The sequence below is a fragment of the Syzygium oleosum genome, unplaced genomic scaffold, assembly GCF_021117445.2.
Source record: "Syzygium oleosum isolate NSW1041296 unplaced genomic scaffold, Sole_v2.1 Sole_v2.23, whole genome shotgun sequence".
Classification (NCBI taxonomy): domain Eukaryota; kingdom Viridiplantae; phylum Streptophyta; class Magnoliopsida; order Myrtales; family Myrtaceae; genus Syzygium; species Syzygium oleosum.
Window position 1 is genome coordinate 5,663,816 of NW_026607507.1, and position 23,803 is coordinate 5,687,618.

At 43.6% G+C, this 23,803-nt stretch overlaps 1 long non-coding RNA gene across 5 annotated transcripts; it reads right to left on the reverse strand.

The window, feature by feature from the left end:
• Positions 1-128: 128 nt before the first annotated feature.
• Positions 129-11,820, reverse strand: LOC130140969 (uncharacterized). Of its 5 annotated transcripts, XR_008818930.1 has the most exons (7): positions 11,761-11,820; positions 10,978-11,268; positions 9,360-10,318; positions 8,073-8,138; positions 7,870-7,918; positions 7,171-7,458; positions 129-260 (listed from the first exon to the last, which is right to left on the reverse strand). It is a non-coding gene; the product is annotated as an uncharacterized LOC130140969 (long non-coding RNA). The 5 variants fall into 5 exon arrangements; XR_008818926.1 differs by lacking the exon at positions 11,761-11,820 and having other exon boundaries at positions 10,978-11,624; XR_008818929.1 differs by lacking the exons at positions 7,870-7,918; positions 11,761-11,820 and having other exon boundaries at positions 10,978-11,625.
• Between the last annotated feature and the right edge of the window lie 11,983 nt (positions 11,821-23,803).

Here is a 23,803-nt window from a genome sequence, read left to right on the forward strand (position 1 = left end):
TTGGTAATAGGGGTCATCTAAATTATTAATGTTACGGGAGTTGTTATTGTGATATTTTCCTTTTTGTGAACGAACATCACTTCGTTGTAGACATTTGGATGATTTGTCCTTGCTGTTAACTCTGAATGTTTGAAACATTTCCATGGCTGATTGAAGAGAGACTTCTCTTTGGACATGTAATGTCCATCTCCATTATCATTGGACAATATGCAGCTGTGGATCTACTTTTGTTAATTTATATGTAATTGCAGGACACTATTCTGTAGCTGGAGTTCCAAGGTGTGAGAAAGCAACTAAAAGTACAAGTTTGTAAATCTTAAAGTCTTCAGAAATTTTGGTATTTGGACTTGACATGTATGTACACCAAGGCCAGTTGCATCAAGGCTTGCTGCAGATACCCATCTGCTTACTGGTCAGGTAACAGATTGAAAGTTTCATTCCAGATCGTGATGTCTTTTTTCCTTTCGCATATTTTCATTCATGACATTTTCAAATTCATGGGGGCAGAGCGAGTAAGACTTTTGCGCTGATGTTGAACTTTTGTTCAGCTTGCTTATGTCGAGGGAGGAGGGGATGAATGAAAGTTGCTTCCTTTATCAGCGGAATAGAGCTAAACTATTTTTTTTTCTGATTTGTTTGTAAATTTTGAAATACTCAACTTTCTGAAGTTGATTGCAAATATCCGTTGTTTCCATCTGCTAGAGTTCAAGTGCAGTCATCTGCTTACAATGTTATTTAACTCTGTCGAATTGAAAAGTGGTGGCCATGAGACCAAATGATTGGATGATGTTGCAAAGAGTTAAGATGAGTAACATTAAGATCTCATTATTGCAGCACTCACTGTCAAATGCAATTCAATCACAAGATCCATAATTGGTTGCTCTGGCTTAGGCTAAGATATTCTTGTATTATATCTCAGATAGAAAACCTCCTTTCTTGGATGGAAGAGTAGTTTTTATGAACAAGCGGAGCCTATAATGCCGCTCAAAGATCCGACGTCGATATGGCTATAATCTCAAGAAAAGGTTCTCGCTTCCGCTCAAGGAGATTCATGAAAAACAGAGTATGAATAAATCGCGCCACCGCTTTTGGGAGCTTGCTGGCTCAAAACTTGGAGATATTCTTGGTGTTGAGAAATCATAAGCCGATGTCATGTGTTTTGCAAGTTTGAATGACGGTGTCCTCTCTCTCTCTCTCTCTATTTTCAGATTTAGGGTTTAAATTAAGAATTTTGGGAAATTTTTCGCTACGAAGTCCGATTTTTGAGTTGTTGAGCTGCGCATTTTTATAAAATTAGTAGTTTAGGGTGTCGTGGAGCTGTGGGATTTTACGGATCTTGATTTGGACTTACCGTTTACCCGAAAACGAATTTTTAAAGTTTTCCGCGAAGTGAAAAGTGCACGTCCGGCAGCCTTCAGGCCATATTTCTCTGCGAAATCCGATTTGTGAGTCGTTGAGCTGCGCATTTTTGTAGAATTGGTAGTTTAGGGTGTTGTGGAGCCGTGGGATTTTACAGATCTTGATTTGGACTTACCGTTTCCCCGAAACAAATTTTTGAAATTTTCCGCGCGAAGTGAACAAGTGCACGTCCGGCAGCCTTCAGGCCATATTTCGCTGCGAAATCCGATTTTTGAGTCGTTGAGCTGCGCATTTTTATAGAATTGGTAGTTTAGGGTGTCGTGGAGCCGTGAGATTTTACCGATCTTGATTTGGACTTACCGTTTGCCCGAAACAAATTTTTGAAATTTTCCGCGCGGCGAATAGTGCACGTCCGGCAGCCTTCAGGCCATATTTTGCTGCGAAATCCTATTTCTGAGTCATTGAGCTGTGCATTTTTATAGAATTGGTAGTTTAGGGTGTCGTGGAACCGTGGGATTTTACGGATCTTGATTTGGACTTACCGTTTGCCCGAAACGAATTTTTGAAGTTTTCCGCGCGAAGTGAACAATACACCTCCGGCAGCCTTCAGGACATATTTCACCGCGAAGTTCGATTTTTGAGTCGCTGAGCTGTGTATTTTTTGTAGAATTGGTAGTTTAGGGTGTCGTGAAGCCTTGGGATTTTACGGATCTTGATTCGAACTTACTCTTTGCCCGAAACGAATTTTTGAAGTTTTTCGCGCGAAGCGAACAGTACACGTCCGGCAGCCTTCAGGCCATATTTCGCTGCGAAGTCCGATTTTTTAGTCATTGAGCTGCGCATTTTTATAGACTTGGTAGTTTAGGGTGTCATAGAGCCGTGGGATTTTACGGATCTTGATTTGGACTTACCGTTTGCCCGAAACAAATTTTTGAAGTTTTCCGCGCGAAGTGAACACTACACCTCCGGCAGCCTTCAGGACATATTTCACCGCGAAGTCCGATGTTTGAGTCGTTGAGCTGTGCATTTTTGTAGAATTGGTAGTTTAGGGTGTCGTGAAGCCTTGGGATTTTACGGATCTTGATTTGAACTTACCGTTTGCCCGAAACGAATTTTTGAAGTTTTCCGCGCAGCGAACAGTACACGTCCGGCAGCCTTCAGGCCATATTTCGCTGCGAAGTCCGATTTTTAGTCATTGAGCTACGCATTTTTATAGAATTGGTAGTTTAGGGTGTCGTGGAGCCGTGAGATTTTACCGATCTTGATTTGGACTTACCGTTTGCCCGAAACAAATTTTTGAAATTTTCCGCGAAGTGAAAGTGCACGTCCGGCAGCCTTCAGGCCATATTTCGCTGCGAAATCCGATTTTTGAGTCGTTGAGCTGTGCATTTTTATAGAATTGGTAGTTTAGGGTGTCGTGGAGCCGTGAGATTTTACCGATCTTGATTTGGACTTACCGTTTGCCCGAAACAAATTTTTGAAATTTTCCGCGGGCGAATAGTGCACGTCCGGCAGCCTTCAGGCCATATTTTGCTGCGAAATCCTATTTCTGAGTCATTGAGCTGTGCATTTTTATAGAATTGGTAGTTTAGGGTGTCGTGGAACCGTGGGATTTTACGGATCTTGATTTGGACTTACCGTTTGCCCGAAACGAATTTTTGAAGTTTTCCGCGCGAAGTGAACACTACACCTCCGGCAGCCTTCAGACATATTTCACCGCGAAGTTCGATTTTTGAGTCGCTGAGCTGTGTATTTTTTGTAGAATTGGTAGTTTAGGGTGTCGTGAAGCCTTGGGATTTTACGGATCTTGATTCGAACTTACTCTTTGCCCGAAACGAATTTTTGAAGTTTTTCGGCGGCGAACAAGACACGTCCGGCAGCCTTCAGGCCATATTTCGCTGCGAAGTCCGATTTTTTAGTCATTGAGCTGCGCATTTTTATAGACTTGGTAGTTTAGGGTGTCATAGAGCCGTGGGATTTTACGGATCTTGATTTGGACTTACCGTTTGCTCGAAACAAATTTTTGAAGTTTTCCGCGCGAAGTGAACACTACACCTCCGGCAGCCTTCAGGACATATTTCACCGCGAAGTCCGATGTTTGAGTCGTTGAGCTGTGCATTTTTGTAGAATTGGTAGTTTAGGGTGTCGTGAAGCCTTGGGATTTTACGGATCTTGATTTGAACTTACCGTTTGCCCGAAACGAATTTTTGAAGTTTTCCGCGCAAAGCGAACAGTACACGTCCGGCAGCCTTCAGCCATATTTCGCTGCGAAGTCCGATTTTTTAGTCATTGAGCTACGCATTTTTATAGAATTGGTAGTTTAGGGTGTCGTGGAGCCGTGAGATTTTACCGATCTTGATTTGGACTTACCGTTTGCCCGAAACAAATTTTTGAAATTTTCCGCGCGAAGTGAACAGTGCACGTCCGGCAGCCTTCAGGCCATATTTCGCTGCGAAATCCGATTTTTGAGTCGTTGAGCTGTGCATTTTTATAGAATTGGTAGTTTAGGGTGTCGTGGAGCCGTGAGATTTTACCGATCTTGATTTGGACTTACCGTTTGCCCGAAACAAATTTTTGAAATTTTCCGCGCGAAGCGAATAGTGCACGTCCGGCAGCCTTCAGGCCATATTTTGCTGCGAAATCCTATTTCTGAGTCATTGAGCTGTGCATTTTTATAGAATTGGTAGTTTAGGGTGTCGTGGAACCGTGGGATTTTACGGATCTTGATTTGGACTTACCGTTTGCCCGAAACGAATTTTTGAAGTTTTCCGCGCGAAGTGAACACTACACCTCCGGCAGCCTTCAGGACATATTTCACCGCGAAGTTCGATTTTTGAGTCGCTGAGCTGTGTATTTTTTGTAGAATTGGTAGTTTAGGGTGTCGTGAAGCCTTGGGATTTTACGGATCTTGATTCGAACTTACTCTTTGCCCGAAACGAATTTTTGAAGTTTTTCGCGCGAAGCGAACAGTACACGTCCGGCAGCCTTCAGGCCATATTTCGCTGCGAAGTCCGATTTTTTAGTCATTGAGCTGCGCATTTTTATAGACTTGGTAGTTTAGGGTGTCATAGAGCCGTGGGATTTTACGGATCTTGATTTGGACTTACCGTTTGCCCGAAACAAATTTTTGAAGTTTTCCGCGCGAAGTGAACACTACACCTCCGGCAGCCTTCAGGACATATTTCACCGCGAAGTCCGATGTTTGAGTCGTTGAGCTGTGCATTTTTGTAGAATTGGTAGTTTAGGGTGTCGTGAAGCCTTGGGATTTTACGGATCTTGATTTGAACTTACCGTTTGCCCGAAACGAATTTTTGAAGTTTTCCGCGCAAAGCGAACAGTACACGTCCGGCAGCCTTCAGGCCATATTTCGCTGCGAAGTCCGATTTTTTAGTCATTGAGCTACGCATTTTTATAGAATTGGTAGTTTAGGGTGTCGTGGAGCCATGGGATTTTACTGATCTTGATTTGGACTTACCGTTTGCCCGAAACGAATTTTTGAAGTTTTCCGCGCGAAGTGAACACTACACCTCCAGCAGCCTTCAGGACATATTTCACCGCGAAGTCCGATTTTTGAGTCGTTGAGCTGTGCATTTTTGTAGAATTGGTAGTTTAGGGTGTCGTGAAGCCTTGGGATTTTACGGATCTTGATTTGAACTTACCGTTTGCCCGAAACGAATTTTTGAAGTTTTCCGCTCGAAGCGAACAATACACGTCCGGTAGCCTTGAGGCCATATTTAGCTGCGAAGTCCGATTTTTTAGTCATTGAGCTGCGCATTTTTATAGAATTGGTAGTTTAGGGTGTCGTGGAGCCATGGGATTTTACTGATCTTGATTTGGACTTACCGTTTGCCCGAAACGAATTTTTGAAGTTTTCCGCGCGAAGTGAACACTACACCTCCAGCAGCCTTCAGGACATATTTCACCGCGAAGTCCGATTTTTGAGTCGTTGAGCTGTGCATTTTTGTAGAATTGGTAGTTTAGGGTGTCGTGAAGCCTTGGGATTTTACGGATCTTGATTTGAACTTACCGTTTGCCCGAAACGAATTTTTGAAGTTTTCCGCGCAAAGCGAACAGTACACGTCCGGCAGCCTTCAAGCCATATTTCGCTGCGAAGTCCGATTTTTTAGTCATTGAGCTACGCATTTTTATAGAATTGGTAGTTTAGGGTGTCGTGGAGCCATGGGATTTTACTGATCTTGATTTGGACTTACCGTTTGCCCGAAACGAATTTTTGAAGTTTTCCGCGCGAAGTGAACACTACACCTCCAGCAGCCTTCAGGACATATTTCACCGCGAAGTCCGATTTTTGAGTCGTTGAGCTGTGCATTTTTGTAGAATTGGTAGTTTAGGGTGTCGTGAAGCCTTGGGATTTTACGGATCTTGATTTGAATTTACCGTTTGCCCGAAACGAATTTTTGAAGTTTTCCGCTCGAAGCGAACAATACACGTCCGGTAGCCTTGAGGCCATATTTCGCTGCGAAGTCCGATTTTTTAGTCATTGAGCTGCGCATTTTTATAGAATTGGTAGTTTAGGGTGTCGTGGAGCCATGGGATTTTACTGATCTTGATTTGGACTTACCGTTTGCCCGAAACGAATTTTTGAAGTTTTCCGCGCGAAGTGAACACTACACCTCCAGCAGCCTTCAGGACATATTTCACCGCGAAGTCCGATTTTTGAGTCGTTGAGCTGTGCATTTTTGTAGAATTGGTAGTTTAGGGTGTCGTGAAGCCTTGGGATTTTACGGATCTTGATTTGAACTTAGCGTTTGCCCGAAACGAATTTTTGAAGTTTTCCGCGCGAAGCGAACAGTACACGTCCGGCAGCCTTCAGGCCATATTTCGCTGCGAAGTCTGATTTTTCAGTCATTGAGCTGCGCATTTTTATAGAATTGGTAGTTTAGGGTGTCGTGGAGCCATGGGATTTTACGGATCTTGATTTGGACTTACCATTTGCCCGAAACGAATTTTTGAAGTTTTACTCGCGAAGCGAACAGTACACGTCCGGCAGCCTTCAGGCCATATTTCGCCGCGAAGTCCGATTTTTGAGTCGTTGAGCTGCGTATTTTTATAGAATTGGTAGTTTAGGGTATCGTGGAGCCATGGGATTTTATGGATCTTGATTTGGACTTACCGTTTGCCCGAACGAATTTTTGAAGTTTTACGCGCGCAGCGAACAGTACACGTCCGGCAGCCTTAAGGCCATATTTGGCCGCGAAGTCCGATTTTTGAGTCGTTGAGCTGGGAATTTTTATAGAATTGGTAGTTTAGGGTGTCGTGGAGCCGTGGAATTTTACGGATCTTGATTTGGACTTAACGTTTGCCCGAAACGAATTTTTGAAGTTTTACGCGCAAAGTGAACAGTACATGTCCAGCTGCCTTCAGGCCATATTTGGCCGCGAAGTCCGATTTTTGAGTCGTTGAGCTGCGCATTTTTGTAGAATTGATAGTTTAGGGTATCGTGGAGCCGTGGGATTTTACGGATCTTGATTTGGACTTAACGTTTGCTCGAAACGAATTTTTGAAATTTTCCACATGAGATTTTACAGTAATCAGTAAGCTTAGAGTTACAGTAATCAGTAAGCTTAGAGAGAGAGAGAGAGAGAAAGAGAAAGAGAGAGAGAGTAAATGGCTATAAAGATGCAAAAAAAAAATTCTGTAGACTTAATGCCAAAAGGTCTGCTTGTTTCAAATAATTTCACAAACTTAATTCTGAGCCTTCCTATAGCTTCTGTTTTCCCTAACATTGCTAAGATAAAAATGATGTGCCAAAATCGGCATCAACTCAATAGAACGACATGGAGTCGGAGAAACGCTGTACTAGAGAAAATGTGAGTGAAAAAGAAGAAAAAAAATCTAAGCTAAGACAATGCTTCATCCGGTCGACTTCACGTAACTCGCATCAGAGTCTCAATTTGGTCCTCCACATGTCTCCAATGACCATCTTAGGTTGCGGATTATCTGGCCCTCGATCCCGCTACCCCGATGTAAAGTACAACCAGCCGTCACAAAAGCTTGCGATTGCGGTTTTGACGCGGTAAGGAAGCTTACCGATCACCATCCATTTCATACCACAAGCATATAGACGTCGCTATAGACTACCTGAAATAAGAAAGTTCCAAGTTTGAAGAATCAGCTCGAATGAAACATCATATGACACAAGCATGCATCTTTTGATAAGCTAATAAAATCAATGACCAGATGATGAGTAGCATGATCAGCAAAGAATGTATCTAAACATGTGAATGCCCCATTCTACTTGGTTCTGTAAGTAACATGCGAATGCCCCATTCTACTCGAACTAATTATCTCATATCTCAGCTCATATATATCAAAAGATTAACGCAAAATGCTAGAGCTGTCTCAGGAAACCACTGGTCCCAACAAATTGCTGACAAAGATAACAAAGTTGATCAACCTATCATATCTTAACCTTCGGCTTTGACTTATGGAATCAGCCTAAAAATGTTAAAGCTTTGCGGAGTCTACATTGGGACTTCTAGTTGCCATTACCTGCAATAGATCAGCTGCATAGTGGCGACTTCATTGACTTAGAGACCTCCTGCTCGTGATAAAAAAGTGAAGATGCTAATATTCAGTACCCGACTACTAAAAGTAGCATTTTAGCTTACAATATTGCCGGCTTACAATGTAATATGATGTACTCATCTAATCGAACAGTAACCAAATGAAACCACTGCAAGATGCTAACTCACCCAACATCCACAGAAGAGGCAGTAGTTATACTCATCTCTTAGCTTCATCAATACAGCCAGCAGATCCTGTATACAGCAGAAAGCAGTCATTCATTACTGTAGTGCCACTTTTTCCACGAGTCATACTAAAAATGATTCAGCAATGAACTTCGTGAACTGATGCTTATGCAACATTTTATATTCAAGGACTTTTTTTTTATCGTGATATTCAAGGACTTGAGAGAAATAACAAGAGGCAGATATCTGACAAATTTTTCACTACGGAATTTCAGTCACACAGATGAACTTCCGAAAGTTTGGAAGAGTTTTAAGATGAACTGCAAAGAAAGGCAAAAGCAGTTGCTTAATCAACTGAACCTCCATCTTCAATCTGATGAACATAATGGGTGACAAACGTTTTCACGAGTTATGAAAAAAGAAGCATTCAGTTGCACAGCATAATGAATGTAGAAAATCCTCTTACTGATCTCAGTCGTGCACTACACATCACTAATTCACTGTCATTTCACCTACTTTCACTGCCATAGAACCAAGGATGCAACAAAAGCATATGATAGTCTGAAACTAAAATCTGACTCCATTAAAACAATATGTTTCACCATTTCTAGGAAACAAAATGAACAAGCCAAAGCCATTTAAATGTAATGAATGAAACTGAGATTTAAAGAGAATCTGGATTCTGGTATATGACATCAAAGAACATATCTCTTCCGTAATTACTTCCTCTTCCTCTTCATCCTGTTCACCCTCCTCCTCGCCCTCATTCTTCTCGGGCTCTGGAAATTCCTTATTCTCTAATTGATCCAGTGCAGCCTTTGCCTTCTGGAAATATACAAATATCCTCCGACCAAACAATCCTAGAATGATGAAATACGTCATTGACCATGGAAATCTTCTCTTACCAACGACAAAACAAAATCACCTCATAGCATCCAAGCCGCCTATGCACATAAGGCGCACAAGCCCATCTGACTAAGGTACGGAACCAAACAAGAACGAGCCTTTGTAGCTAAGAAAGAACAGAGCAGCTCGAAACAAAAAACCTAACCACGATCCCAATCCTCCTAACTCCACGTTCGCAAGACTGCGGCATCAAAACGAAACTAATCTGCTCTATCAGATCGCTAAGGCCTTGGTCTTTTCCAAGACAATTAAAAGCTAGGACCTATAATCCAAAATCGAAGACAGACACACCGTAAAACCTCAAAAGAGCTCGAAACACCATCGAACCGAAAGCAACTGCGCGGCTGCGTAATCAGAAAGATATCGAAAGCCAAGCAAGCTTACCTCCTCCGATTCCCTAGTGAACCACGACCTCCATTCCCGAGGTCCGATGCAGCAGCGGAAGAGGACCTAGATCAGCACCACCACCATGGAAGAAACGGATACATCAATTCACCATCCGAAGCTCGGAGCACGAATTCCAGAGGCGAAACGACCTGCAAATCATTCGCTCCGCGCGAGCTGCTTCATCATGCGTTCAAGAAGGAACTTCAGCGAGGGAGAGAGTGAGTTTGACTGGTGGTGGAGATTGCGAACGAGCTTGGGACCCAGCTGCTCTTGGGCGGGCGGAGGCAACGGCGGAGGTCGGGGCAATAAACCCAACTCCACAAGCTCCTCTTTCTGCTATTACGTCCTCCAATTGTGCAACCTGCTCAAAGGAAAAGTCATCCAAACTATTAAATCCTATGCTTTTTTAAAGACAGAAGCATAAAAACACTAAAGGTGATAAAATGACAAAATTGATCGTTCACAGAAGAATTCCCGGACAGGTATTGATGCTTCATTTTGGACCACTCCTGACGTATCTAATTTAACAGAATATTTGAAGTAACATGAATCCAGACTCGTGAATCTGCCAAAAGTGTAAGAAACCAAGAAACGAAGCATCAATATCCTTTGGGATGGTCTTCTGAATGATGTTATATTCCGGCGCAGCAAGCCAGTCCGTCTCTGGATTGACCTCCCCAAGGACGAGCTAACTCGATAGGAAGGCTTCTAATTAGAGAAATTCACAGTAACCTTCAGCTATAGGAATTTTATAGGACCAAGGCATGAAAGATGTGGCGGAACAGATTGCAAATGCAGCATATGCTGAGGTCTTTCGGTGCTTTGTCCAATCCGACTCAAATTCCATACCAGAACCTCTGCTTTTAGAGAATTCTGTTCTTGCAGATTGAGGCAGAGTATTTTCCAGGCAGATTGATGTGCCACTAAGAGTTTAAGCCCACACTTAAAGGGATGCCCTGCAATTTATTCGGCAACCAGTAAAACCAACTCTTGTTAGTTACTAAATTAAACGAATTTTGTCAATGCAAATTGTTAGTACATTGGTTATAATATGTTCCTGTTAAATCGACTACCAACTATCTGGATACTGTTCACATCTTTGGTTTGCACGTAAGCTGAATTTGAAAATGTCGACCCCTCTGCCCCCATGAGTTCTTTCAGTCCTTGCGCATTATAAACAGAACACAATCCAGCCATAGAGATTCAAAAGTGTTTTCGATATTTCTTCAATGCTAAAGCTTGGCTAAATAAGAGTACTCGAGTCTTAATCACCAAACTCTTTCCGGACAACCCCCAACAACCCCCAAAAGAGAAAAAAACAGCAAGAATTTGATGGAACCATCGAAGTACGAAGGACGCGCCACCTGCATGTAGCTCAACCCGCATATCTCTTCGAAGCAAAAACAAACAGTGGCAGGATTAGGAAGTCAAGAATATTCAAACAGCACAAGCAATCACACGAAGCACATATTCGAAGCAAAAGCAAACGATGGCAGGACTAGGAATTCAACAACATTGAAACAGCAAAAGTAATTACACGAAGAATATGCTCTGAAGCGGCAAAAAACGAAGTTGTAACGAGAGAAAAGCACGAAAGATGATGAAGGGTCGTTACCTCCTCCAATGGAAAAACCCGCGGGCTTGGTTTAGAGGCACGATGCGCTTAGAAAGAAAATGCACGGCCTGCCCACTATTCAGCGAACATTCAGAAGGCGTGAACTCATGAAACCTCAATGAGTTTGGAAATTGAACTCTTGTGGGTTGGCGTCTGAGGCTAGGGCGTCGGCGTCGGGCTTCGTCGGAGGTGTCGTCGGCATCGGCGTCGGCGTCTAGGGCGTCGCTCGTCGAAGGCTAGGGGTCGGCGTTGACGCGAGGAGACGGACCTCGCTCGTCGGAGGCAGCGGACCTCGCTCGTCGTAGGCGTCGTCGGCGTCGGCGTCGGGCTTCGTCGGAGGCGTCTTCGGCATGGGCGTTGGGGGCTAGGGCGGAGGCGGAGGCTAGGGCGTCGCTCGTCGGAGGCAGCGTCGGCGTCGGCGCGAGGAGACAGACCTCGCTCGTCGGAGGTAGCGGACCTCGCTCGTGGGAGGTGACGGACGTCGCTCGTGGGCAACGGCGAACCTCGCTCGTCGGAGGTGTCAGAGGCTAGGGCGGAGGCGGAGGTTAGGGCGTCACTCGCCGGAGGCGGCCAGGGCGTTGGCGCGAGGAGACAGACCTCGCTCGCCGGAGGTAGCGGACCTCGCTTGTGGGAGGCGACGGACGTCGCTCATGGGCAACGGCGAACCTCGCTCGTCGGAGGTGTCAGAGGCTAGGGCGGAGGCGGAGGCTAGGGCGTCACTCGCCGGAGGCGGCTAGGGCGTCGGCGCGAGGAGACAGACCTCGCTCATCGGAGGCAGCGGACCTCGCTCGTGGGAGGCAACGGCTCGTGGGAGGCGACGGACGTCGCTCGTGGGCAGCAGCAGACCTTGCTCGTCGGAGGCGTCGGCATCGGAGGCTAAGGCGGAGGCGGAGGCTAGGGCGTCGCTCGTCGGAGGCGGCGTCGGCGTGGGCGCGGCGTGAGGGAGACAGAGCGCAGGGATAGAGATTGGGAGCGCGAAAGAGAGAGAGAGACTGGAGAGAGAGGGCGCTTGATTTTATTCAAAAATTTTCTCTCTCCAGATCTCTCAGCTCTGTGCTGTGCCGTGGGAGGGGAGAAAATATTGGGTGAGGGAGACGGAGCGCAGAGCAGAGAGCAGATGGGGAGCGCGAAAGAGAGAGAGAGAGGGTGTGGAGAGCAGATGGGGAGCGCGAAAGAGAGAGAGGGAGTGTGGAGAGAGAGGGCTGCTTTTAAAAAAAATTTCTCCCAGCTTCAGCTCAGCTCAGCTCAGTGCCGTGGGAGAGCCTTCCTGACATGTGGATCGTCTCGGACACGTGTCGCCACGCCGGAGTTGTTTTTTCTCCACGGTGGAATCCCTAGTGGCACCCAATATTTTCTCCGCCTCATGCACGTGTGTTTCTTGGGAACCACGTTTTATTTATTGCACGTTTAAACATGGCTCCGTGGGATAACAATCCTGTGGCCACGAAAAAATGTTTCAAAAGAGGAATCTATGAACCACCAGTTTGCTTGGAAGCCTGTAATTACGATAGGGTGTATAACAACGTTGTCTATAGATCTATCTCCAGAAGGAGTACTTTTTAAGTGACTACCGATTTGAAAAACTTAACTATTTCAAATTTGGGAGAGCTACATAGGGGAGGAGAGAAATGTGTTGATTATATATCAATGTCATGCTTGAAGAGCGGCACAAAGGTGCTTGTGTTGGAAAGTACCTTGTTCCACATAAATTAAATGGGAGTGTGTTGGCAAATATATAATTGTGAAAGTCTTCTTTTCTTACAAATAAAGACAATAGCTAAATGAACTAGACCCTACTATACCCGCGTGCGGGCGTGCGAATAGTTGCGCGATTTTGGTGAGTGTAGAACAAATTTGGCACTAATCAACGATTATTATTTTTTATTTATTAAAATTCGGATTTATAATTATAAAATAACATTTGTGTCCTATTGAAACAGAGCAAATGTTCGCAATAGAGTTACAATTATTTTGTTTATTATTTAATTCCGAATTTATTATTTCTATCGAACAATTATTAGGTGCTCTTACAACCTTTAAAAGGTTGTATCCGTTCAAACATATTTTTCGCTATTAATTACTCAACATTTTTGCTTAATAGAACAACTTTCATTTTTGTTTCTTTCAAAAGATATATGACCACTGTTTTCTATTGTTTCCCTTTGAGAGTTCTTGGAAAAATACCAGAATTACTATTGGGTATTCTAGCTTGAGACTTGTGTCATGGAGGAATTTGCTAGTAACCGTTAGCAACGTTTTGGGGAAAATAATTCCTTAAAGAGTGTGTTATGACAAAAAAAAAGTCTGCTTTCGTTCGTCTTCTTGATTACTTGATTTTTCCCCAACAACGTCAAGATGTCATTAATAGATGAAACTCTACATATCTAATGCTTGAAAGTATGGTTGTCTTTCAACGTGCATTTTCCCAATTAACATATCTACTCAGGCAATAGTCTTCCAAGCACTAGGAGAAATAATAGGAGATTTTGTAGTAGCTTGATTTGTGAAACTATTTAGAAATTTCTTATATGCTGATTTTATTTCATGTTTAATTGTTTTTTTATTTCATTAGTTCTTTTTCAATATACTATTATTTTTTGTATTTAAGGGAAAATTGCTAAAAATTGGAGCCCGAGTTGGGTTGAGTACGGGTCAGGTCAAGTTGGGTCGAATATAGATTGCTAAGATTGTATTACATAAAAATAGATCGACATGGATTAATTAGATCAATTTGGATTGCTTCCATTTTTGACCTAACCAAATCCGACCGGACTCCCTCTCTTTGACCGGTGTATTCAGAACTACTAAAAAATCTCTAAGAAAAAGATTTGCAACCTCTAGGTCGGGTGAAAATTGGACTTTGACTATTAGCTTTGACACACTCGCTCACCAAACATTAGAAATTGATCTAGACCACTCCCTTTATCTTTTCTCGAAGATACGCTTTGAGAGGAAGCAAAAGAGAATGATGCATGTTAAATCGAAATTATCCGGTTAATTTAAGTCGTAGGCAGACATAGAGGGGTGCTTGGATATCTCTATTTTCTTGGCATTGAATGAATTGTGAGGGAAGCAATCAAAAACCTGCCAGCGCTTGCTGTGAAAATGAGAAAGAAGAAAGGAAGTGTTGACACAAAAAAAAAAAAATGGACCAACTCTAGATTGGTATCAACGAGTGGCATGCTCAGTCGATAATTAAAAGCAGAAGTCATCAATAAAAAAAAAAACAAACGGAGACCGATTAGGCTCAACGTTAGTGAAGGAAATCGATAACATCATTTATAAAGTCATCACAATATGTAGTGCAAAAATTATCAACGAGAGGCTTCACCAGTCAACAACTTAAAGGAAATTGATTGACAAAATCATCGACCACAGACAATCTCAGATTTTTGGCTAAGTGTTGAGGAAATGATATTAATGAATAAACTAGAGGTTTGCTAATACAACAGTTGAATATGAAGAAAGGTGATTGACTCAAACACATGATTGCCATATGATTATGCATACAATCTAGGGATTTGCATGTTTTTGTGTATAATCATGTCTAGAATCTCAGAGAATGTAAATGTAGATCGTGCTAGGAAGTTTGTATAGATTCAAAATCCAAGAACTGCTTGTAAATAACTGCTACAGTGTATTATAAGAGCTCATGTAGTAATCTAACTGCACATAATCAATCAATCTTTGTTTTTTTTTGGTCAGCACCCATAATCAATCAATTTGAACATCTGTTTTTGCTTTTACTTTCGTCTTTAACTATCCTGCAAATTTACCTTCGCAATACCTTTAACTTTCCGGTACCTTTTTTTTTCTTGCAACTTCTGAAGTTCAGTACTCGCAATTTAAATACCTTTAGTTCCATTTACATTCCTTTCCAAAATAAACAAATGACCATTTTTTAATCTTTGTCAATTCAATTCGAATCATCCTGATGCAGCCTGGTGTAGGCTACTCGAACGTTAGGATCGGGAGAGTGACTTGCACACGTGGAACAGGACGAACAGTAATTACAGTCCTGCGCAAGCTCGGGAAAATGGATGTAACTTCGTCGATACAGATCGGAATGACCTGATTCCAAAGCCAAATGAACAAAGACTTCTGGATTGACAATTTCTCTGTTTTGAGTTTTCTCAAATAAGCACTATAGGAAGGACGAAATCGGGGTAGAAGTGGACGGATGTAAATAGACAGAACAGAGGAAAAGATAGAACTTCGTTGGTTGCTCTTCCAGGCCTCCAAGGAAGTGGATAGGGCACCGATTCTTCTAGATCGATGACTGCAACTCTTCAAGGATGCAGATTTGAAAACCTCCGACTCTTCAAGGACGGAGTGAAAACTCTTCTAGGTTTTCAGGGGTATGAACTCTTCAAGGTTCAAGATAATTGCTTGATGCAAAAATTTCATTAATCAAATTCGTCTGTCGAATACATAAAGTAGATGGTCTTTTATAGCCAAAGAAAAACAAATGAAAAGACTCAAGCAAATGAAGAGACTAAATAACATTAAAGACCCTAGAAAGCATAAAACATTAAAGAACTTAGAAACTATAAACTAGATAAATGCCCAACGTCTTCTTGATCATCCCAAAGTATCTTTTAGGCTTCCAATGTATAGGGAAAGACAAGGACTTTATTGTGGCATGGACTCGCGGATGAGACTCTTGGTCTTCGAATTGCGTCCCTTCGATATCTTCAAGACTGGTCAAGCGACTTGTCGAGCTCGGATGCGGGCTGATCTCCTTGGTCGAGTGAGCTCGTCTTCGATGCGGGCAGCATTATCAATCTGGCCTGCATCATCCTCCCCTTCTTTAAAAGAATTTGTCCCCGAATTCATGTCATCATCAGAGGAATCACCAGCATAAGGTGTTAAATGCCGAACGTTGAAAACATCATGTGTTTTCATATGAGAAGGAAGCCTTAAGCGATATGCATTGGGATTGATGCGCTCAAGAACTTCAAGAGGACCAAGCTTTCGATCACTAAGCTTGTTATAGCTTCCAACAGGATGATGCTCTGGTGGCAAGTAAGCCCAAACAAAATCTCCTGGTTCGAAGATAACTTCACGCCGCCGCTTATCGACGTCCTTTTTATAGGACTCTGTCTTGCTTTCTAACCTTTGGCGCACATCTTCATGAATTGCTCTCATCTGAGAAACAATATCTTCAACATTGCCACTCGACTTTTTAGCAAAAGGAATGGGTGCAAGATCAAGAGCAGTGTTCGGCTGTTGTCCATACACGATCATGAAAGGACTATACCCAGTCGTACGGTTTACAGCACAATTATATGCAAATTCGCCATGTGACAATCGTGTCTCCCAAGAGCGAGGATCAATCATTGTCCTCAATAGAATTCCCAAGGTTCGATTGACGACTTCAGTTTGCCCATCAGTTTGGGGATGAAACACAGTACTATATTGCAGTTTAGTACCGACATTCTTCCACAATTGTCGCCAAAAATGACTGAGAAACTTTGTGTCCCGATCAGAAGAAGCAACTTCACCTGCTTTGTGAAGTAAAACATATACAATACGAACCCCTTTTAAAGCACCTTTTATATCCTTCATCGAAAGCAATGAAGACTTTTCGACAACAGAAGTTTTTAAAGGCTCCTTAGTAGGTGCTAATATAATCTTCTTCCCTCCAAATTCAAAAGAATACGTATTTCGATAACCATCATGAGTAGTCCGCCTATCGAATTGCCATGGTCGCCCAAGAATAACATGACTAGCATCCATTGGTAGAACATCGCACCATATCTTGTCGAAATAAACAGAACCAATGGATAGATTAACAAGGCAGCGTTTGGAAACGGTTATCTCAGTGCCTTTCGATAGCCACGACATCTTGTAAGGTGTGGGGTGCGCCTTTAACTCCAACTTTAGTTTGTTCGCCGCCCTTTCAGAAATTATATTCTCACAGCATCCAGAGTCAATAATTAATTGACATACCTTCCCCTTAATCGTGCAAGCGGAATGAAAAATGTTGGTGCGCAGCCACCCATCTCCGGTCTCATCACGAGGAACTAGAAAGATTTTTCTCACCATCAGAAATTCACCAGAATCAGCATGCACTATTTGCTCGTCACCTGCGGACTCTTCGACATCATTCACCTCTTCTTCGAGCGGATCCTCCACATGCTCATCAGAATCGTTATCCACTAAGAAGGCTTTGCCGGCTTGTCGATTCTTGTTCTTTTGGCAATTGTTAGCACGATGACCCAACTCACCACAAGTATAGCAACGAATATCGGACGTAGTTGGTTGTTTCAAAATGTTGGGCTGATTAGGAAACTTACTAGCGGTTTGCATCGTAGCCTCAGCAACTTTGGTGGTGCCGGGGGTACTCCTAGCGGGTTGATTGGTCATGATAGAGGATTGTTGCCTCCTTGAGCGAGAACGCTCCACCTTGAGTGCTCGTTGGTGTGCATCTCCTAAGTCCCAAATGTCAAGGACTTCCGGGGCATCTTGAATATGAAGTTGAAGGCCATTCAAGTACTTGCTCACAAGCATCTCCTCCGGATCTTGAATGTTGTTGCGAATCACCAACTCATTGAATTCGTTGGTGTATTGGTCCACCGTTCGCGTACCTTGTCTCAGATTTTGGTACCGTTGATAGAGCTCTCTCTTGTATCCCTTAGGTAGGAAATACTTTCGGATCTTGTCTTCCATCTTCCTCCACGAGGTAATTGGCGCTTTGCCAACGGATTAGCGAGTTTGCTTCTCACGCCTCCACCAAGCGATGGCTTTACCTCTGAATCGCATAGCGATGATCCCGACTCGACGATCCTCCGGAACATTTCGATGCTCAAACACTTCATTAACAAGTGTTAGCCAGTCAACAATTTCTTCAGGAGAATCATTACCTGAGAATTCCGGGATATCCTTTTTAACTTCTTTTTCCCACTCCGGTTCACGAATGTTTTGCTCGTGATGTCGAACATTCCTCCGATTACGAAATGGTCGAACGTTCTCCGAAGATGAAGAGTCACCATTGGAATCTTCGGTCCTGGAACGAGGTGGTGAATTGTTTCTTTCCGCCCTCAGACGCTCAACTTCCCGCGTCAACTCATCAATTTGTTGTTGCATATGTTGCTGCAAATTGTCAGCGAGCGTATGCACTTCATTCAGTGGGATGGTTTTGCCTCCACGACGTCTAGCTTGTCTTGGCGGCATGGTTCTCTCCTCCAAAGCTCTGATACCAAATGATGCAGCTTGGTGTAGGCTACTCGAACGTTAGGATCGGGAGAGTGACTTGCACACGTGGAACAGGACGAACAGTAATTACAGTCCTGCGCAAGCTCGGGAAAATGGATGTAACTTCGTCGATACAGATCGGAATGACCTGATTCCAAAGCCAAATGAACAAAGACTTCTGGATTGACAATTTCTCTGTTTTGAGTTTTCTCAAATAAGCACTATAGGAAGGACGAAATCGGGGTAGAAGTGGACGGATGTAAATGGACAGAACAGAGGAAAAGATAGAACTTCGTTGGTTGCTCTTCTAGGCCTCCAAGGAAGTGGATAGGGCACCGATTCTTCTAGATCGATGACTGCAACTCTTCAAGGATGCAGATTTGAAAACTTCCGACTCTTCAAGGACGGAGTGAAAACTCTTCTAGGTTTTCAGGGGTATGAACTCTTCAAGGTTCAAGATAATTGCTTGATGCAAAAATTTCATTAATCAAATTCGTCTGTCGAATACATAAAGTAGATGGTCTTTTATAGCCAAAGAAAAACAAATGAAAAGACTCAAGCAAATGAAGAGACTAAAGAGCATTAAAGACCCTAGAAAGCATAAAACATTAAAGAACTTAGAAACTATAAACTAGATAAATGCCCAACGTCTTCTTGATCATCCCAAAGTATCTTTTAGGCTTCCAATGTATAGGGAAAGACAAGGACTTTATTGTGGCATGGACTCGCGGATGAGACTCTTGGTCTTCGAATTGCGTCCCTTCGATATCTTCAAGATTGGTCGAGCGACTTGTCGAGCTCGGATGCGGCCTGATCTCCTTGGTCGAGTGAGCTCGTCTTCGATGCGGGCAGCATTATCAATCTGGCCTGCATCACATCCTTATCTTTTGAGATTTTTCACTTTTTGGTGAAACATCTTTGGGGCATACCTAATGGGACCTTTTGTTGATTTGAGAAAATGCAACGGCGAGAGCCAGAAATTAATAAGTGACTGACAATGCTGCTGACAACAATAGCCAACTACCACAGGCTAGTAATGAGATGGCTACGCATTCTGAACTTTCAGCTGCTGTAAGATCAGTAAAAGATAATCATCTCGAAGATGTTGATCTTCCAAAGCATCTCACTAAACAGCAGTGGAAAGAAGATGCACTAAATCCTAATATGATGTCAACTATATGGGCAGAATGACATTAAAAGTGCTAAAAGTTGCGTACGGCGCTCACTTTAGTGCCAAAAACTTTTCGTCGGATTACTTGAGTGTCAAATCGGAGAAAAAACGATCACTTAACTGGCATTGACGATACATTCCTGACAAAAGTCCTACATGGCTTTTTTAATTAATTGATTATTCACTTGTTGCTTTTTTTTATTAATTCCCACCCAACAGCATGGATTTTTATCTTCATTTATCCTACGTGGCTTTTTCTCTTCCTTTTTTTTTTCTCAATCCTTCTTGCAAGCGTTCAAAGCCATCACTCACCAGCATCTCTTGGTCTCGGTCTCACTCGCCTTTCTCTGTGAAGTAATCAAGGATTGAACCTGAACAAGACAGACACGAAAGCAACTTTAAGGATTAGATTCAACAAGTAAAACAATAGCGGCCGCGGCTTGAGCTCTTTAGCGATGGCATTGGAAAACAGGGGCAAATAGAGGTCAGCTCACGCGTGGCTATGGATGCAATGTGTCACGCCCCGAACCCCACGGTGCACCACATCCCTCGCAAAGGTCGATTCAAGTGCGACGTCCCAAGACGTGTCGCCGACCCAACGCTCAAACAGAGTACAAGGCACATGCGGAAGCATTACAACACCCGAACAATTTAAAACCACCTAACCAAGGATAGCCGCACAACAACCAACAAGAACAAATATACACTTGCATTGATACTGGGAACCATATACAACATCCATTTACAGCCCACGCTCAAAAATCAAAAGCGGGTCAACAGCCACCAACATCAAAAAGGGGGTACGAGGCTCGGCGGCCAAGCATTATATCTAACCGGGGCTCCTCCCAAAACGTATCGGTACGCCCGTCATCCTCAAGGCTGGGGTCTGAAAAATTGATTTTCAACAAACAGTGAGAATGAATCTCAGCGAGTAGGTTCCCTAAACCTAAGCTAGGCTAACATGCACCTCCTGACGAGCACTAAACAACACACCAATCAAGCCATAATTGACTTAGGCCCTCGGGCCCAAATCCAATACTCACCTTGCCCTGCAAGTTAGGCACTTACAATTCAAGAATAAAACATAGGACCCAAACGCAACACATGCGCACATTACTTGGTCACAACGCATGTCATGCTTATGCTCGTGCTCATACGCGTGCTCACGCTTCATCAATGCATTTTCGCACGCTTGCACTCTAGCACACTTGCAATTATCAATTTCTCCTCCGACCCGCGTTAAACGCATCAGGTCCATCACTTCGAGATCGATCTCTAGCCCGCGTAAAACGCATCAGGCTTATGGCACAACACCCGCGTAAAACGCATCAGGTTTGACCATCTTCCGGTAGTCCGGGCATTGTCCCGCGTAACACGCCTCAGGACGGGTTCAATACCTCGCGTCAAACGCCTCAGGGCTTTATGTGATCACACATTCACATTCACCAAATTATTATCTGAACCCCGCGTAAAACGCATCAGGGCAGTTTAGGTGATCACATGTTCATGTCATCCGTGCACACTCATATATGCACATGCCATGCCAATGCTCAAGATGCACACCCATGGCCATAAAGTTCACACTTGGGCACTCACGAATTTCACAATGAGCATTCAATTGCACAACGCCGCTTATTCAATTCACCACATAATATGCTCAATTCAATAAATCACAAGCCCAAGTAATCAACCATCCATTCCAGCCATGGCACAAACTTGGCACATAATTTACGCATACAAATCACACAATTGAGTCAACATCAATTCACGCACTCGAGGCCCGGCAAGAGACTCCATTCTTAGTCACACTAGACACATGACACGGCACCACAAAATTGATCACAACCCAGTACAAATCAGCCACTTAGCCCGCCAACCTAAACATTCCCGATAATCACACAATTAACCTCCAAATTGATCGCTCATAGACCAATTCAAACCCGGTATGGACAGCCACCAAACAGATCGTCCTAGGCCAACAAATGTCCTCAAAACACTCCATTTGACTCCCCAAAATATCACCCAAATCAGCCACCATGAGGACCAAATGAGGCGCGCACTATAATCCACATTTGAACCCGAAATTAACCCCAAACTCGGGCCGAATCATTCCAATACTTTCAGCCTTCATGCAGCACATTCCAAGTCATTACACCTCATTAAAATGATCCCGTTAGACCACCAAAACCGCCATGAAAACAGCCGCTATTCGGTCTTCAATTTACACCCGCCAAATTCACAATTTCACCCAATTTGAGGCACCTATGCACAGCCACTTCACAGCACTATACGGGTCATTAAACCTCAACTAAATCATCACACTAAGCCCGTAAAATAGCCACAAGATTAGTACGAAAACAGCCACCATTTAGCTCGCAAATTTCACTCGCCAAAACCACAATTTTTGTCCAAATCACAACTCTCGTGATCAGCCACCACGCAGCACGTTATGGACCGCCAAACCTCAGTCAAATTATCAGTCTAGGTCACCAAATGCGCCACAAAATCAGCCCCTAACAGCCACCGTTTGGATCACAAGTTTCTCCCGCCAAGTCCACAATTTCTATCCGAATCGAAGCGCCCAAGCTCAGCCGACTCAAAGCACAATACGGGACTCTAAATCTCAATTAAATCATCACGATTAACCACCAAAACAGCCACGATAACAGCCCTTAACAGCCTCCACCATTTAACCCCTAAATTAACCTAATTAACCCCTAAAACCCATCTAGAAACACACATTAGTCTAATTAGGATTTAGGGTTGTACTCACTTGGAATCCTAAGCTTTAATCAAGGCTGAATAAGCAGCAAGGGTGGCTGGGCAGCAGTGGATCCGCGCCGGAACAGTGATGGCGAGCGGCGGCTCTGGTGAAGCCCTAGAGCGGCCGAGAAAGAGAGAGAGAGCAGGAAGGGGAGAGACACGGCGAGAGGGAGAGGGAGAGAGACGGAATGGTGATGGTGGTGAGGCGTGGGGCGGTGGCACCGACGGCGGCGAGCTGGGCGAGCGCGCAGCCGACGAGCTGGGGCGGCGGAGACTCGGCCAGAACAGGGGAGGAGTCGGGCGAAGAAAACGGGGGAAGGGAAAAGAGAGGGGGTCGCGGCGGCGACGCAGCGGCCGGCGGCCGGGCAGCGGCGGCGCAACTCCGGTAGGAGCGACGGCGGCGCGAGGCGGTCGGCTTGGTGCGGCCAGGCGGAGGAAGAAGCAGAAGCGAAGCAGGAGTCGGGGCGAAGATACGAAGATGAAAAGAAAGGGAAGAGGAAGAAAAGAAAAGAAAAGAAAAGAAGAGAGAGAGAGAAGGAAACGTGAGCGAAAAGTAGGGGAGGGGGTGTCTGAGGCATGGGCAGACGTGCGCAGACACGGCAGAGGGAGGAGAGAGAGAGAGAGAGAGAGGGGGAATAAATTTAAATGTTCAATCAAATAAATAATGCAATTCAACGGCCCATAATTAAAACCGACAACGTTCCGACGGTCCAAATTAATCCTAGAATATAATAAGGGACAAAGGCCAAGTTAATTAAATCATCTACCACGAGAGAGGTCTACTAGTCCAAATTCGCACCCGGTCAAAAACTCCCCTTTTTCCATTATTCCTGACAATCTCAACGCTGGCCACAACAATATCGACACCGTCCAATTTATTTCGTCCAGAAACTTCCGAAAATCGACTGCCAAGTTCGGGGTCTAAATAACGATCAAATTCGATCGAGTGCGATTCTAGCGAAATCTCTAATTTAAAAATAATAACCGAGAGTGATCAGTTCTTGGCGAGATTTTACTATAAGCACACTGACAAATTACACATTTTATAAATCCCAAAAATGGGCCGAAATTCGGAATGTCACACAATGGAAAGCGGCAGCAGTGGCTGTCTTCTGGCTACTTGAGAATCAGGTGAGTCTACATAGGACCCGTGCAATGTAACAAATCACACCCATTGAGAGCAAATGATGTAAGAATAATTGTGACCCACGTGATGTTATTAATTAATGGTTTAATAAATTAAGTGCCAAAACATCTTGGTTATGAAAAAGATCAAAAGATGCATTTTTATTAAGAAGTTCCAGTTCCTCCGAAGAGGTGCGACTTTTATGAAATGGAACATGCTTTTATGGAAGACACCTATTGATAACCCATATAAATAGAGTCTGGTCCTCTCTCCATCCAAGAAGAACGAACGGTTGTATTCTATCCCCCATCAGATAAAATACGTTAGAGAGAAAAGTGGATTAAGAGAGAGATATCAAATTTCTACGTTTCTTCTATTTCTGCGACAATTATCTTCAAGGGCAACGCTATAGATAAATGTATGTCTTCATTCCTCTTATTGTGAAAATAATTAAGATATAATATCCTGGATTTCAGAATTTTTTCGCATAAAAGAATTACGTTATCTCTAACAGTTGGTATCTGAGCCATAGTTTAGGATCTTATGATTTTTCCAATTATTAAAAATAT